This window comes from Sinocyclocheilus rhinocerous, unplaced genomic scaffold (assembly GCF_001515625.1).
Source record: "Sinocyclocheilus rhinocerous isolate Xijiao unplaced genomic scaffold, SAMN03320098_v1.1 scaffold1879, whole genome shotgun sequence".
In the NCBI taxonomy this organism is placed as follows: domain Eukaryota; kingdom Metazoa; phylum Chordata; class Actinopteri; order Cypriniformes; family Cyprinidae; genus Sinocyclocheilus; species Sinocyclocheilus rhinocerous.
The window spans coordinates 230,909-249,728 of NW_015632718.1; the positions used below are offsets into that span (position 1 = coordinate 230,909).

Below are 18,820 nucleotides of genomic sequence, written 5' to 3' on the forward strand. Positions count from 1 at the left end.
AAAAATTAACAAATCAATAAACTAAAAAAAAGAATTATTTTAAGAAATATCTGTTCATATAAAATATAACAATTAAGAAAACGAATTGAGGAAACGATTCATGAAAAGAAACCAGCATATAATATTCAAAACATACTTCGTGAGACGTCAGAGATCAGGCGTCTGTTCATTGGCTGCTCCCTGACGTTGCTCCTCCCACGGAATTGCGTCACAAGGTCACCAGCCAAACAGGTCACTCGCAGCGCTTCCAAGATGGCAGCCTCCTTGTGTCAGTGTTACCAGGTGAGTTTCTCATTTTAAGCGTTGTTTAAGCGCTCATCAACAGCGCGATTAATATGTGCGTGCTAAACACAGTGTTCGCGATTACAGCAGCACGAGCCCACGCTTGGCTCACCAGAACCGCGCGTGTTTAATGCAGAAATGTGATTAGATTGATCAGGCATGCTTATGGAACATGATTCTGGCCTTGATGTAAATGTAAATATTGCAATAACATAACAAACGAAGCTCTTAAATCACGTTACTTGAGTACAAATCACAAAACAATACTGAGCAGAAATTGATTATTGTGTTCAGACCACTTAACCATAAAGTACCATGGTTTTTCCATGCTTTTTGGACATGTACCATAGAAACACTAAAGGTATCCTTTGGGGAAGCATGGCAGATTTATGAAATGTGATTTATGTATGTGTAATATCTTGTTTGTAAGTGACATCAGGACCTGAGCATGTTTATCTGTGACCACCAGACTGTAGTTCAGAATTGTGGAAATAATGTATTATTATGCATGTGTTTCTCCTCAGCTGTGTGTCAGGAGAAGTTCTGCACTTATAGTCGCTCGTCAGTATGCATCATTATACGACAGAGCTCATGTGTACAGGATATGTGGCCCAGTGGCCGCTATGGCGCAGGTGAGTGTCGCACGTCATTCGTTTTTTGTGAAAAGTGTGATTTGACAGTGTTTTTCACATGAGTGTGATGTGCAGGCGAGGTTTATGTCCTCCGGTGGCAGTCGGAAGGGCTTTCTGGGAGAGTTTCTGGACAATCTCAAGCAGGAACTGAGCAAGAACAAGGAGATGAAGGAGAACATCCAGAAGTTTCGCGAGGAGGCCAGAAAGCTAGAGGAGTCGGAAGCACTCAAGCAAGCCAGGAGGAAATACGTACGAATCTTTCATGTCTAACGTGATTCTAAAATAGCCAAACACATTATTTCTCCATTGTGAAATTGTGTTTTTTTGTTGGTGTCTTCCAGCAAACCATCGAGTCCGAAACAGTTAAAACTTCTGAAGTGTTGAAGAAAACACTCGGGACGATATCAGAGACGGTGAAGGAGGTGAGTGTAATTACCGCTGGTTTTTGGGTGTTCCAGCACATCTTGACGTGCAGTTTTTCTCATTTCAGAGCACATTTATGTTTATGTATTCATTAGACGTGCAGCGATTTGCATAAGTGCTGAACGTTATGTTTCTGCAGAGTGTTTGCGCTGCAGTATTGCCATGTTCTGAGAAGGATTACGTTGCAAAATTATTTCTTGGATTTTGTTCTGATTTTATGTGGAAAACAGGCAAAAATATATATATTTTTTTTCATGCACTCAATTGTTTTTTCATGCACTCAATTGTTTTTTCATGCACTCAATGGTCAAGTCGGTGTTTGTTTTGTTTTTTTGTATCACTGAGATTCTATTATAGTTTTATTAATATTTAACCCAGTTTGTATTTTTATATTTTCCATTTTAATTTTAGTTAAATTTTAAGTAGTTTTGTTGTGTTTTTGTCAAGTTTTTTTTTTTATATATGTCTATATAGTTTTTATTAATTTCAGTTTTAGTTATTTTAGTATATCAAGTCAAACGTTTAAATTGAGAATTTTTTTCCCTTGACAACTAGCGGAAATAAAAATATTTTTATATTGAAAATTTATTTCAATTTACTTTTATTTTGAGTAACATTATTTTAATTAGTAAGGTCAATTTTGAGAATTGGTCTATTTTGCAAAATACTGACACTTTTTGTAATTGTTTATTTTATTGCACTTTATCTATTTGCGTCTGTAGATTTCAATTGCAGAACATATCTTAAAAGTCAATTTCCTCAAAATTCGTTTTTTTTCTCTCTCAAATTCAGTGGCACTTAAATGCACAAAATGTAACGGTTTTATTCCCAACTGTATTCTGAAGGTTTTTACTGTGGTGTTTTTTAATTTCTGATCTATGGAGTGATAAAAAAAGAGAAATGCAAAATCCCTTCAGTAAAAAACTTTGACTCTAATAAGTCAACAAAAATGAAACAAGAATTTTGAACCCGGCTTTACAGATTTCTGTGCTGGAAATGTTTGCAAATTAGTTTCATATTTAATTAGGCAATGCCTCATGTACATATTTAAACATAATATTTAAAAAAAACTAATTGTGATTGTTAATGTAATCAATCAACTGGGGAAGTATGGTGATATCTCTTAAATGTTTAAACTGCAGTGATTTTTCAAAACTGATCAATGTTGTTGTCATCAATGTGTTATTACGTTATTGTAACATTCTGCAAAGCATTATATTTATAATACATGTATAAAATATTTTAGGAGGTGATTCGTGCTGATTTTCTCCTCAGGGTTTGGGAGAGGTCGGCCGTTCGGACAGATCGGCCCGTACCGGCCGCCCTCCAGACTGAGGAAGAGGAGCGATTTCTCATCGAAGGCAGGAGGCACAGAAGCCAAAGTCTTCGAGGCCAACGAGTAGGTCACCTCAAGGCCTAATGTTATGATGAGATTTTTTTTTTTTAATGAAGAAATATCATGATATTGAGTCTTCAAATCAAAGACATGCTGTTTATATCATAAGTGATGAATTATACGTGACCCTGGAGCACAAAACCAGTCTTAAGTGTAAATTTTTTAAAATTGAGATGTATGCATCATTTGAAAGCTGAATAAATAAGCGGTTTGTTATGATCTGACAATATTTGGCTGTTCAGCAGTAAAATATTATACATAATATTAAATAGTTAGAATTAATATTTAGCTATATTTAATACAATTATTGTAAATAATATATAATGATATATGTATGTGTATTAATTAATAACTATTTTAATTCATATTAATAACAGACTTTTAATAAATATTGTGTATTGTCATATTAAATAGCAAATTACATTTCATTTTTGTGTGTGGGGCTATATATAATTAAAATGTTACAGATAATGTTTGATAGTTATAAGTATTAATATTTAGTTGTTTAATAATATTAAATGTATAGATAAAATATTGATTAATAATAGATGTTAATTTTTTATGGGTAGTGAGATATTAATTGACCAACCTTAATATGTAATTATTTTCTATATTTTTTCCCTGCATTTCATTAATATTTTATAATAACAAATATACAAACATATTTGAGATAAATTTGGGATTACATAGAAAAAAATGATCCATCAATATGAACTATAGAGCATCTAAATAATTTTAAAACATTTAATCATTAATGATGTTTTAATGTAGTGTTTTCTGTGTCTTTAAAGGGAGGCGATGGGTGTCGTGCTTCACAAGGACTCTAAATGGTATCAGCAGTGGAAAGACTTCAAGGACAACAATGTTGTTTTTAACAGTGAGTTTAACTGAAATGCTCATGTTTGATCAATAGATGGCGCTGTGCTGCAGGCACATGTTCACAGCTGCTCAGTGACTGCTGATGTTAGTTGTGTTGAAGAGTTCACTGCATCAATTAGAGGCTCGTTAAGCGCAGTGATAATGAGGCTCAGTCCTGTGGCTCAGAGACTGTTTTCTCTTCACTAAAGGCTGTGTTGCCCGAAGCATGATGTGACATGTTTGTTTTAGCGTTGGAATGTTGTACTGAGAGAACGACTCACAATATGTGCTGCGTTATTATCCTGAGTCATTCCATGTGCTTTCCTCCTCCCAGGGTTTTTTGAGATGAAGATGAAGTACGATGAGAGTGAAAACGCCTTCATCAGAGCGTCCCGCGCCGTCACTGACAAAATGACTGACATCATCGGTAAAAACACCACTGCGTTTCTGCTTACCATAGATAGATAGATAGATAGATAGATAGACAAACAACGATAGACAGATAGATAGATAGATAGATAGATAGATAGACAAACAACGATAGATAGATAGATAGATGGACAAACAGATGAATCATCATTGTGTTTTCTGCTCTTCTCAGGCGGCTTGTTCTCTAAAACCGAGATGTCTGAGGTTCTGACCGAGATCCTGAAGGTGGATCCGAACTTCGACAAGGACTCCTTCCTGAAGCAGTGCGAGCGGGACATCATTCCCAACATCCTGGAGGTGAGACACCAAACTCCCAGCATGCTTTGCTCTGAAACGCCAAAAAAACTGAAGGCAACCGCTGAACATTCGCTCTGTTTGCAGGCCATGATCCAGGGAGAGCTGGAGGTCCTGAAGGACTGGTGCTATGAGGCCGTGAGTGTCCCGCAAGCCAGCTCTGCTGCTACAGATTCTGGTGTTAAATTTGATGGTCTAACGCTGTTTTTTCACTGGTTCTGCTTGCAGACGTACAGTCGGCTGGCTCACCCCGTCCAGCAGGCCAAAGCCATGGGTCTCCAGTTTCACTCCAAGATCCTGGACATCGATAACATTGACGTAAGAACCGTCTGCATAACATCCATCTGCTGCATCCTAATGACCCAGTAACTCCATCAGAGCGTCCTGATGCACGTATAATGCAGAATAATGGGATATCAGAACGTCTGAATTTCATTATAGCATCATCGTCGTCTTCTCCAGATGTATAAAGTAACTCGTTTCGGTTGTTTCTTTGCTGTAGTTGGCGATGGGGAAGAAGATGGAGCAAGGTCCCGTTCTCATCATCACCTTCCAGGCTCAGCTGGTGATGGTCATCCGTAACGTGAAGGGTGAAGCGGTGGAGGGAGACCCGGTGAGCATTAGCGGATGTGAGTCAGTGGCGTGATTCACCTCTGGAGCCGCCGTGACTGCGTGGTTCGCAGAAATCAGCGCATATAAATCTGTTAAAAGGCCAAATGTAACGGCACACCAGGGATGTTTCTGTGTTAAGAGTTTGTAGTTAATTATTGCTGCCCGCCGCCCTCGAGTCGCTGGATATTAGAAACGCTGTTTTATTTCACACGGCTGAAGGAGCTGTCGTGTGTTTGATTAAATCCGACCGGCTAAAAGCTCATTTTCAGTTTCTGAATAAAGATTCTCCTGCAAAATGTCTGATTCTCATTAGCTGTTGGGTGAATCTCATGTAACCTGTCCATTTCATATTTAACCCTAAACTCCAAAGAAAACATACAAGACAAGATAAAACAAAACCAAACAAAACCTTTTTTAGGACCATTTTTAGTTATTTTTTTACTTTTTAAAAAATTAAGCAAATTTCCTAATATTTAAAAAAAAAAATATATATATATATAGATAGATAGATAGATAGATACTTTATAAGTAAATAAATTGAAAAAATATTTAACAATTAGTTTATAGAATTTATATTATGATAATATTATTAGTAATATTATTTTCACTACTATTATTATTAATATCTCATATTTCACCCCACCAAATGAAAAGAAAAAATATTTTATCTAAAGAAAATAAAACCTGTTTCTAATTCTAATTAAACACAATGACTATATGGATTATACTTTTAATATGAATTGTATTTTTAAAAAATTATATTTTATTTATATATAATAAATATTATATTTCAAGTCATTTATAATAATGTCAAGTACATAATAATCATACATTCTGCTGCAAAATAAAGAAAATGTTTATTTTTACTGTAATGCAGTAATTACAAAGGAAATGATTATAATTACTTTTTATGAATGTATAATCATTTTAAATATTTTTAGATTACTTTTATTACAAATTTAATAAATATTATTCATACATTGATTAATTTGAAAAAATATTTAAATATTTAAAATATATTTAATTTATTAAATAATGATTATAAAAATGATAATTAAATAATTAATATTAACAATTAAATAATTAATTATATTACAGTGATTAATGAAAACAAAAATCAATATTGAGAGTGATCTGAATTTAAAAAAAAAAATCTTAATGCAAAAAAAAAATTACTAGAACAAAACTTTTCATTTTGTAGTGAAACGTACATTTTCATGAAATTCACGCATTTGTTGCATTTGTGCGTTGCACAGGAAAAGGTTCTCAGGATGATGTACGTTTGGGCGTTGTGTCGAGACCAGGATGAGTTGAACCCTTACGCCGCCTGGAGACTCTTGGACATCTCCGCATCCAGCACTGAACAGATCCTGTAAACGACGGCTTCCTCAACAGGGACACGAAGGGAGGGATCGGGGGCGTGGCTCAATCAGGGGCGGGGCCACACACATCCGCTTGTTTTACATAACCCCGCCCCTGGCGTTTTTTTCCAGAGCTCTTCCACGAACCGCAGGGTTGTTCGCGGTGAGCCAAAATGGCCGACGGTTGGACTCACGCCATTGGAGCGAAACCCCATCAGTCTGAAAGACTGCGAGACTCATTTTTGTTTGTGCGTATTGTCTGTTTAACTGTTCTGGCAGGAATATGTAAAGTCGAGTAGTTATAAGGTGCCATTCTATAAAGCTATCAGTAACAATGTTTAATAATAATTATAATAAAAGTACTTAATTCCTATTGGATTGAATCTGAAGATAACTAAACCTCCCCAGGCGACTTAAATCAAGATACAGTCTGGAATTGCTGCGACAATGGTAGATGTCTCTATTTATTAAAGATTTGGTGCAAGTTATGACGTTTTATCAATTACAGATTGTATCTTTAAGATCGGTCTTAACGTATTCTTCTTCAGAGTTTTCAGAGTTCAACAGATTGTTTATTAAGCAATCCGTTAGTTTTTTATTCATTTCCGCCTCAGTTATGTGGGGCAAAAATACGACAATGAGACAATAGAATATGTTTAGATTTTCTTTCTGTATTGCTGGTTGAACTTGATCGTAAACATAAAATGTATATTAAAATTATTCCATGCTTCACCACGAAAGATGTGTTGATATGTTGACTAATTTTATGGTGTGATGATATGAAATGCCCTATAATAGCATTTCATAGAATTTGAAATGCTAATCCATACTGGTTTACATATTACTTGTTGACAATGTACAGTATGTAACGAGTTAGCTAGTTAGCAGCTTTAGCTGGATAAATCTGTTTCTTACAGCAATGCACAAAATTGTATGTTGTTAAATATTAGCCGTGTGCCAGTGTTTGCCATTGTTTTGGAGTTATAAAGAGTTTTTCTACTTTTCTTAGTAGTATTTAGTGTAAATTATTTGTTCAGATGTAATGTTGTCGCCTTAGCACCTGAGGCTATAGTGCTCTAATTGCATATAAAACCGTAAAATACAAGCTATATATTTTAAAGTAGTTTAAATATTAAATACAGTTAAGCTAAGCTACTAGCTAACTGCAATGACGATAGGTACTGTAGCAACTAACAAGTTTACCAGTTAACTGCCATGACGATGGGTACCGTAGCAACTAACAAGTTTACCAGTTAACTGTCATGACGGTAGGTACCGTAGCAACTAACAAGTTTACTAGCTAACTGCCATGACGGTAGGTACTGTAGCAACTAACAAGTTTACCAGTTAACTGCCATGACGGTAGGTACCGTAGCAACTAAGTATACTAGCTAACTGCCATGATGCTGGGTACCGTAGCAGCTAACAAGTTTACCAGCTAACTGCCATGACTGTAGGTACCGTAGCAGCTAACAAGTTTACCAGTTAACTGCCATGACGGTAGGTACCGTAGCAGCTAACAAGTTTACCAGTTAACTGCCTTGACGGTAGGTACCGTAGCAACTAACAAGTTTACCAGTTAACTGCCTTGACGGTAGGTACCGTAGCAACTAACAAGTTTACCAGTTAACTGCCATGACGGTAGGTACCGTAGCAACTAAGTATACTAGCTAACTGCCATGATGCTGAGTACCGTAGCAGCTAACAAGTTTACCAGCTAACTGCCATGACGGTAGGTACTGTAGCAACTAACAAGTTTACCAGTTAACTGCCATGACGGTAGGTACCGTAGCAACTAACAAGTTTACGCATTGAAAGAACATAGCTAATAAATTTAAAGTAACTTAAAGTTAAGATTAAAGCTTTTTTAAAAGCAATTAGTTACACTACAAGCTACTAGCAAAAACTAGCTAACTGCAATGAAGGTATGTAGCTACTCAAAGTAGTTTAAAGTTAAGTTACTCTTTTAAAAAGCAGTTAGCTACATCATAGGCTAGCTTACTGCAATGAAGGAACATAGTAGCTACTAACAAAAACTAGCTAACTGCAAAAAAACTAGCTAACCGCATTTAAGTTACGTAGCTACTTAAAGTAGTTTAAAAAGTAGCTAAGCTACCTAAAGCAGTTGACTAAGCTACTAGAAAAACGAGCTAACTTCAATAAATGTATGTAGCTACTAACACAAACTAGCAATGAAACAGTTTTTATTTGTAGCATTATTGCAGTTAGCTAGTTTTTGCTGATCGTTTGTACTGTTTTTAAAGGGTAGCTTGACTGTTAAAAGTAGCTTGTAGTTTAGCGAGTTTTAATTTTAGCTTTTAAGACTTGAGACAGAATGTCTCTGCCAACTTGGCAGTGCCAAGGTACATTTATGTTAGCAACATGGCTCACCTCATGTAGCCTAAAACTGCTAATTCAGTTTAGCAGCTAATTTTGCAGGACTGCTGGCAGTATTTGGCCATTTACCTACACAGTGAGTGAGAAAATGCTGTTATGTAATGTTTTTCAGAGAATTGTTCTCTTCGGGTTTCTGTGGGCAGATGCTCGCCAACATGCAGCGCTCGTCCATGAACGTGGGCGCGCCGTTTTGACACGGTCAGATTTATTGCCTGGGCTCTGGAAACGTGGAGGAAGCCTGATAAACAGGACTTCCTATTTGTTCATCCATTCATACGTCCCCATGACAAGCGCATATGTTTGGTGATGGATCTCCTCGGCTTGAGAAGACCGCTGAGGTGTGCGTTTCTGCGTCCTGAAGTTTCTCTACATCTGCAGATGGATGGTCTGGATGTGCGGCAGCTACAGGAATGTAGAAATGCTAGCATACTGTAAAAATGTAAAAGCATGCAATATGCGACATTGTTGTCACATGACCTCATCATGCACTTTTGTTTGTAAATGAAGCTTTTTAAGCCAGTTTTAAAATGACTTGACTTTTGGCTATATGTTTAAATACTGGTTAAGCTTACTGTTATGTATACTGTAACTAGTACTACATACTGTTCTTGCAGTATGTAGTATATATAGTATGTGTACTGTGACCTAAAATTTTTAAGCTAATTTTGTTTGAAAATGTGTCTATTGGCTTAAATACTGGTTCAGAATAGCATAGGCTACTACCTATTAGTACTACATGCTATTCCTGCAGTATGTAGTATGTATCCTGTGACTTGCCATTCTTAAGCAAATTTAATTTAAATAAACGTTATCATAAATACACAGTTGAAAGCTGTATGTTTTGATTCACAAAAGAACCGAGTCATTAGAGTCATCTGTACGGGAATCAAACGACACATGCTGTGCTGTACAAGAAAAACGTCTTATACAGCACTCATAAGAATTATTCATGAGGTACTTCCCTCACAAAAATTAACCATGGTTTTACTACAAATAAAGCCAATAAACCATGGTTACTTACTACCCAGATAGCACGTGTATGCCTACAAGTCTGTTAAAGATCGCTTCAGCTGCATCTGCTGCGTACAAACATCTGATAGACGTCTTTAAGATGTCAGTTTTACATGCATTCTAAATCATAAACATCTTAAAGACATCTTCTAAACATCTTCTATTTGACATCTGATAGGAAACGTCCAATAGACGTATTGCAGATGAGCAAACACTCTAAAAAATATGTCATGCAGACATCAAATGGATGTCTCCGTGATGTACGTGTGTTATCAGGGTATAGTTAAACCATGGTATTAGTATTAAAACTCTGGTTATACAAATCAATACGCCAAAAAACCATGCTACTACTCTTTTACTATAATAAAACCATAATTTTTGTAAGGGTTTCCCACACAATATATAATTTATTTTCTTTAGAATGGGCGGTTATGAATAATTAAGTCCTAAGTAATCATTTTATAATGATGAAATTTATGTTTATATCTAAGCACTGAAAAAAACATAATATTTCTCCTCCAGACGTATTTTTTGGTCATTTGTTCTGTGTGAATAAATATTAATTAATTGGTCATTTATTCCCTTAGTAAGCAGAGGGTAAATGCTCCCGCTGTCTGAAATGGTGCACAGACCTTTTTTTTTTTTAAGTATGACTTTAATTAAGGTTTGATATTGTTTTAATGCAAAAATTTAAATATGAAGAAGCAGCTTTCAAAAGAATGGCTATTTCCATTCCAATAATTACCCATCATATACTCAAAACATCCAGACCTGCCATTACTAGCATTATGCCGATGAAAATGTCTTAATTCTCTCTTCATCTTCATAGCGTTCCCGTACATGTCGATAAACACTTGCACGTCCAGTGCCTCGATGGACCTTGCGATGCACATCTTGATTTAATGGAACCTGGAGATTCATCATTAAAATGAAGTCAATTATTATAAGGCGGGCAACAGCTGAGAGAGACTCTTCTGTAACTGTTTTCCCAACCTCCAGCCGCCTGATTTACGCCCATAGATTAGCTGTCACTTCCACAGAGCAAACAAACGCCGGAGAGGGCGTGAGTAACTGCCCTGGGGGTAGATGGGAAGATATATATAGAGGGCCGAACTGGGCATGCTCACATCTACACCCACTTCCCACGAGGCTTGCCACCCCATTAGGCTCGTTTTCCAGACACTCAAGCCTAATTTCCTGCTTCTTGTCGGTTTCTTGGATCAAGCTATTCCCGTCCGGAGTTGTCTAATCCAATCTCGGGATTCCTGAGGGATTTTCAGATGTTTTCCAGAATAAGCTATATGCAACACAAAAATGCCTATACATCACCATATAGTTGCTAACTTTAAAGGGGTCATCGGATGCAAAATTCACTTTACAAGTTGTTTGAACATAAATGTGTGTTGGAAGTGTGTGTACACATCCACCCTATAATGATAAAAATCCATCCAGTGTTTTTTTTTTTTAAATCCCCTTTCTCAAATCATGCTGCTCTGAGATTACTGTCAGAGTGACATAGTTCTGCACAGGCCCCTCCCACGATGGTTGATTGACAAGTCCATCTTACCTTAGACCCGCCCTGAGTGAGCTGTCATCGGTCCGCCATTGTGTCGACTCCAGTGCAGGGGAAGACAAGAATGTCTCCGATTAAGTGATTGAGGTGTTCTGTTGTTGGATGTACCGTAATAATGAACATAGCAGTCGTCATTTACTCCCGACATCTGAGCCACTGAAGACGCAGAGGATTAACGTTACTTTCGTTTTGAAGGGAATGCGCCGATCACCGATCTGCCTAAATGCGTCTATGTTCACACGAATCATTCATGATCCAGCTTCATCTACAGAAGAAGTGAGTATAAGGGTTTTTTATGAATCTTTGCAAATCGCCTTTCCTAATAATGTGCTAGTTAGCAAGTTCCATGGCTAAAGTAAACAGTATCATGAGAACGGCTGGTCACCCCACGGAAGAGAGGGGCGGGGGCAGCAGAGCTCATTAGCATTTAAAGCAACATGGACTAGAACAGCGTGCTGAAAACAGAGCTGATTTTGACAGGGTAAAAAGGGTGTTTTTTACACTACCATTGATAAATTTTAACCAAAGTATGTTATAGACTTTTCATTAAGACCCTAAAGAATCATATCAACTTGTGGAAAATGGGCATCCGATAACCCCTTTAACTTTAAACTGAATTGAATTGAGTAGTACCTCCGTTGCAGTTATGCAGTTTTTACTAACTATAAATCAACAGTGACTTTCTAGAGCTAACACACATTTTTGCTTGTTTTAAGAGTGTGAAGTTAACTAAAGCTCAAGCATTATATTAATTAAAAATGATGTTGTTTTTTAACATCCTACATTGAGGGGAAAAAACGGTTTAGATTTTACTTTGAAACAATTTTCACTGCTAGTAAATGTCACAAATAATTCCAAAGAAACGGCAAGTAACACATTGAATTAAACATGAAATTTTGAAGAATAATATTTTCTTGTAAAATGTACTCAAATAATCATTTACTCTGAAAAATATAATAATAAAACTTGGCTAGCAAACACTTTTGGAATTAAAAAAAAAAGATTTAAAAAGAATTGTAATATATAAAAAATTTTCCTCACAATTTCGTGTTTCAAGGGTGCAGAATTTAGTAGGGATGCTGTAGGGACATGTCCCTACCAATATCCAGCGACTACTAAATTGTCCCCAGCAATAATTTTGATCAAACAATTAAAATCTGTTGTCTGCTGTTATGTCCCCCTTGTCGAGTTTACATCTCGCAGTTCAGACTTTTTTCTCTGAATTCTGAGTTTACATCTTGCAATTCTTCTTTTGTTTGTTTCAGCCAGGGAATAAAAATAAAAAAAGGTAATTGCGACTTCTTATTTAAGAGAAGAAAATTGTGAGGAAAAAAGTTGGAAGCATCCAGAATGATTTCCTGAAATAAGTAAGGCTGGGTAAAAAATATGGATATCTCGATATTAATCGATTCTCATTTTTACGGAACGATATCGATTCTTAAATCCCAAGAATCGATTAGTTTAGCCTGTTTTCAGTTAATGGACGGAACGTTGAAGGGCGCTTCCCATCCAATATATCGCAATAAGCATTGTGCTTTGGTACTTTTAATATGAAACAAAGTTCCATTGTGCTGCAGTATTTAAACAATAAATGTCATTTTGGCGCTGTTTAATGCGGAGTGACAGATCGCTGTAGCGCCTCAGATCAACAGGCACAACAGCAGCGCGAGGCGCACGTGAACTGATCGTCTCCTCCACATTAATACCAGCTTCAGCACAAAATAAACACGACTAAACATCCGAAGGTAAGTTAAAAGAAAGAGTACAGCTTTACAATCCGTATCCTGTCTCATGTAATCACTCAATCAGTGTTTCAGCCGCGCAAAGACGTCAATAAATCGAATCGAATCGTGAAATTTGTGTCAAAACCCAGCCCTAGAAATAAGTGTGTACTAAAGAATCTGTAATGCAATCGTTAAAGAACTTGAATCTATCTATCGAATACATCTATTTGCGATCATCTTGAGGAACTGTTCGCAAAAATGTTTTCTGGCTGAAGTTGAATTCACACCATGCAGCAGAAATCTCCCCCAGTCTGACAGAAACAAGTGGTCCTCCGCATTAAACCAGTGACAAATTGCCATCCTGAAAGCCACTAACAGGAGAACCGCAGGCAGAGGACTTACTGATCAATAGAAACCGGATTTCACATTGTTTTCGTCCTCCAAAGCACAGCCATAGATCCTCATAAAGAATCTGCCGTTGGGATGAGGCGATGGCCGTGTCTGCGCCAATCGTTCATTTCATTTCAGGCGAGGATACGCCAACGCAGACTCATGAGGAGATCGTATGCGGCTCCACGGTGGAGAATGTTTAAATACCCGTCGATTTGCCGCTAATTTGCTGTCGTTGAGGAATCGCACGTCTCCTTGACCTTTGACCTAACAGCACACCTGTCCTCGACAAGACACATGATCGAATAATTTGCTTTCTACAACATGCGAAAAGCGGCCTAAAGGTCTAATAAATGAGCACTGGAGGGGTCTCATTAGCAAGCCGCTAACTGAATACCAATGCGGCGGCTCATTTGCATATGTAAATGAGCATGCCTGTGCATGCCAGCGGATGTTCCTGACAGGTCTGTGAAGAGACATTGGGTTCGTTTGGAACGTGTAGTGTGCAGTATACAAACAAGCATGACCTTCCGTTTAACAAAAGCAAAAGATCTTGTTATTTGGCCTAACCTGTAACTTTTGCTGGTCCAATCAAATACTGAGTGAAAAAAAGAGTGTTAAAATTACATTTAATATTGCTTCCTGTTCATTTGTCTACATACTACACATACTACAGTTTTGACACAAACTTCACGATCTGATTTTGATTCACAAGCTTGCGATTTGATTCGATATCGATTATTTTTGATATACAGTATCAGGTACAGTCTCAAGGGAAAAAATTTAAATAAAAACAAAATTAATGCTGTAAAATATACACGAGAGTCAGTTGGTACTACATTAATATAGAAGGTTAAAATGAACTGATTTGTATACAAACACTTAAATCAGTCTCAATTAAGTTTTTATAATAATAAAGTTAATTGTAATTATATTTCTACTCCAATTCGCTTTTTGAAATATAAACATTTAAATGGTGGCTGTCATAAAAACTTGATGGATTTATTTATTGTCCTCTCTAGAGTTAATTTCTTTAGCAGACTAACTAGATTATGGTCACCGAATACACGCTATAGCGATCTGTCACTCCCCATTAAACAGTGCCAAAACAGCATTTATTGTTTGAATATTGTAATAAAATGAACAGAATTTGAAATCTGAGACTTTGTTTCATATCAAAAGTAACAAAGCTGAAAGCTTATTTATTGGATGGGAGGCGGGCTTCAATGTTCCCTTCATTAGCTGAAAACAGACTAGACTAATCGATTCTTGGGATTTAAAGGGACAGTTCACCCAAAAATGAAAATTACCCCATGTTTTACTCACCCTCAAGCCATCCTAGGTGTATATGACTTTCTTCTTTCAGACAAATACAATCGGAGCTATATTAAAAATATCCTGGCTCTTCCAAGCTTTATAATGGCAGTGAATGGGTGCTGAGATTTTGAAGCCCAAAAATGTGCATCCAAACGTGCTCCATGCGGCTCCGGGGGGTTAATAAAGGCCTTCTGAAGAGAATCAATGCATTTGTGTAAAAAAATATCCATATTTAAAACTTTATAAACTGTAATCTATCTTCCAGCGGATGACGTAGGACGTAGGCGTAGCGTCGTTTCATAAAAATAAGAATCGGTTAAAATCGAGAAATCTATATTTTTTACCCAGCCCTACTACATACTGCGAGAATAGTATGTATTACTAGTCACTAGAATGCTATTTTAAACATAGTCAAAAGACAAGATCGTTTTAAAGCCTAAAGATATTTTTTATGTGTTTTGTCGGTAGTATTTTAGACAAATAAATGAGCATTCATTGCCTTTATAAAACGGTGGCAACAGCGATATTATTTATGTTCAAAGTCTTGGCGTGCGCTATATAGTGCTTTGCGCTCTGTCACCCTAATTGTCGATTACACTTGAGGCATAAATGTCAACAGGACTAGTCTTAATGTTAACTGAGTTAGCTTGTGTCTGTAAATGTGGAGGGTGACGGATTGCGCAATGGCGCATCTGTTGGGAAAAATAGTCACATTAGAGTCGCTGAAGCCCGAGATGAGCGTCGCTTACTGGCCTATGAAATCTGCAAGGTCCTGCTCTACATGATAAATGAGCTATAATCTGCCGTAAAGCATATTAAAGTCATATCGCATTATAGATGACAAGACGGAGAAGAGGAAAAGGGGAATATTTAGGAAGCCAGGATAAAATATGAAAAGAGAGGAAATTTAAAACCTAGACAAAAATATCAAAATCAAGCCCCTCTTCTTTCTCTCTCTTTAAATTACTGATGAAATGTGCAGATCTAATTTTAATTTTTAATGCCTCACGTCCAGGTTGGTGCTAAATAAAGATCTGCTTTGCAATCATAAAATAGCTCTGATCTTTTATTTCGGGAAATCCTTTCCTGTCTTTCAAACCCAAGGGATCCCGTGGCCGCGTCACTCTCAGGAGCAAAAGTCAATTTTCACAAGTAATTAAATTAGGCACGATCAATAATATCCAAAGCTGAGTTCATGCGAAATCCACGTGCAATTCGTGAGCGACACGTTCGTGCATTATTTATAGCCTAGCGCTCTCAAAATGGCGGTAATTATGAAGTAAATGTCATTTAATTATTTCACTGGACTGTGTAAAGTTTGGGCAATAAATCACCTTCTGATGGTTTTGATATTTACCCTGTTGAAAAAACCAGCATATGCTGGTTAGGTATGTTTTGACACTGGGATGCTAGTTTAAGCTGGTCCTTTGCTGGTTTATGCTGGTCCTTTGCTGGTTTATGCTGGTCCTTTTGCTGGTTTATGCTGGTCATGTGCTGGCAAAGGACCAGCATAAACCAGCAAAGGACCAGCTTAAACCAGCAAAGGACCAGTTTAAACCAGCAAAGGACCAGCATAAACCAGCAAAGGACCAGCTTAAACCAGCATCCCAGCATCAAAACATACCTAACCAGCATATGCAGTTTTTTTCAACAGGGTAGGGACTCAAAATTTGACGTACATTAATTTTGACGGATATAAACACACATTATGCGTGCAGCACGCGACTAGCTAATACCTTTTACCTAATTTACTTTAACACACCTCATACTAAGCAAATTATTGATAATGCTGGTATGAAATGTTTGCATCCATTATGCATTCATGCAATATTAATAATCTTATGCATATCCGATGGAGCCGGGCTCAAAACGAGCGCCTTGTTTTTGTGCCACGGCTCAAGAAAACGCATAAATCCTCCAAACTCAATTCCCAAGGTCATTGAGAGACATAATGTGTTTATCGCCTGGCTGTTTCGCTCATAATAAAACCATTCCCATTGGAATATTGGGATTGATGGATGTCTATGGGATATTGATCGATACCTGCTGGCCTTCTGGAAACGGGGAAATGAGTGACCATTAGTCCAACTCAATTCCGCGAGCTCAGAGCGCTGATGGCAGGACTCTGTTTCACAGCAGGGCATGACACAACTCAGAGACGCCGCAGGACGCTGCTGGAAATGTTTCTGAATCAAGCCCTTTAGCTGCTTGTTATGAAACCCCTGCGTTAGAAGAACGGTTAAAGATGTTCAGATGCTCTGCAGGTGCCCTCAAGAGCGAATTTGCAAAAACAAAGATTGGATTTTCCCTTCAACATCTTGGTTGGTGGTATTTTCAGTTAACTAACTGAACACAAACTCACTCTTATACTTTATTTTTGCATTTAACCCATGAAAATATCGGCACTATCCCAGGTAGCAATTTTAGGTGGGAACGTTGTTTTGAAATTTTCTAAAACGCTGAAAAGTCCAGTTTTCTTGTCCTGATTAAACCTTTATTTAAAGGTTACTAAAATGTTTCTCACAAGGTTCTACTATTTTTATTTTTTACCCAAAATATAACATTATTTGAACGTTTATTTTTAATATTCCAAGAGCGTTGTTGTGATTAGAATGTTATTTAAAGGTTACAAAAACGTTTCAAAATTCTGCTAACTTTACACTTTACCCAAAATATAATGTGATTTGAACGTTTATTTTTAATATTCCAAGAACATTAAAATGCCCAGTTTTCTTGTCATGATTAAAACGTTATTTAAAGGTTAAAGAAATGTGTTTACAATGTTCTACTAACTTTACTTATACCCAAAATATAACTTATTTAGATTATTTTTTATATACTAAGAACATTAAAATGTCCATTAAATTGTTTTTTTTTATTTAACGGTTACAAAAGCGTTTTTACATTGTCCTACTAACTTTACTTTTACCCAAAATTTAATTGTTTTTGATCATTTATTTTTATTATACTAAGAACATTAAAATGTCCAGTTTTCTTGTCGTGATTAAAACATTATTTAAAGAATACAGAAACGTTTTTACAACGTTCTAACTTTACTTATACCCTAAATATAACTGTTTGGAATGAAAAATGTCCAGTTTTCTTGTTGCGATTAGAATGTCATTTAAAGGTTACAAAAACGTTTTTACAACGTTCTGCTTAACGTTTATATTTTAGAAAATATAACGCTATTTGAGCTATTCTGAGAATGTAAAATTGTCCAGTTTTCTTGTTGTGATTGTAGCGTTATTTAAAGGTTACAAAAAACATGTCTTCGAATGTTCAAGTACAAATAACGTCATAAGAACATTCTAAGAATGTTGATCTCAGAACGTTTTCTCTCAACGTTATGGCAACATACTGTATATCAAGTTAAAAGAGCGTTCCATAAACATTACTTTAAGAACATTTTGTCCTAACTTTTATATAGGGCCTAACCTTGAAAAAAACATTAGTGAAAGTTCCCAGCCAAACTACTGCAAAAGCTTCTGAAACACTTGTCAACACATTTTGAAAGGGTGAGGTTGTCAAATGTCTGAGTAAAATAAAATAGCCAAGAGCACAAGAGGTGATTGAGTTGTTTATAGTTCACAGCTTGCAGAGGAAGTGACCCAGAGGCGCCTTCCTTTGTCCTGTCAACGTGGTCTGGTTCAGCCCTCATCATCTGAACATGTAAGCTAATTCACATTCAGTGATATGGCTGATGGTCTTGCTAAATTATGGCGCTCTGAATTTTCATTCAAGATTTGTGTATTCTGTAATGTGTAAAGATTTGACCTAAATTGTGACCTAAATCTTTCCATTTAACCTTTTTAAAGAAATGTATACACCCATATACCTTCATAAAAAACTGTATATAAAGGAGAGTGCTCTGAGAACTGTAAAGGTTAATGAGGTGCGTTTTGCGCTCGACGGAGACAGCGCTCGTCACGGAAGAAGGCGCATGTGAGGCCGGAGGGGGTGATGGTAATGACGCCCCACGGATCTCATTATCAGGTTTATTGATTCGGTCGGCCCACCTGCTTTCGGCCCGACACTCCAACCGCTTTCCCTTTTTAACGGGCAACACGCTGCGAGAGTTTCCTCTGAGGAACCGTCCGCCCGTCACTGGCTCTTTTCTT

General features: G+C 36.8%; 1 pseudogene; it reads left to right on the plus strand.

The window, feature by feature from the left end:
- The first annotated feature begins 209 nt into the window (after positions 1-209).
- On the plus strand, positions 210-7,017 carry LOC107742787 (mitochondrial import inner membrane translocase subunit TIM44-like; annotated as a pseudogene).
- Positions 7,018-18,820: the final 11,803 nt, after the last annotated feature.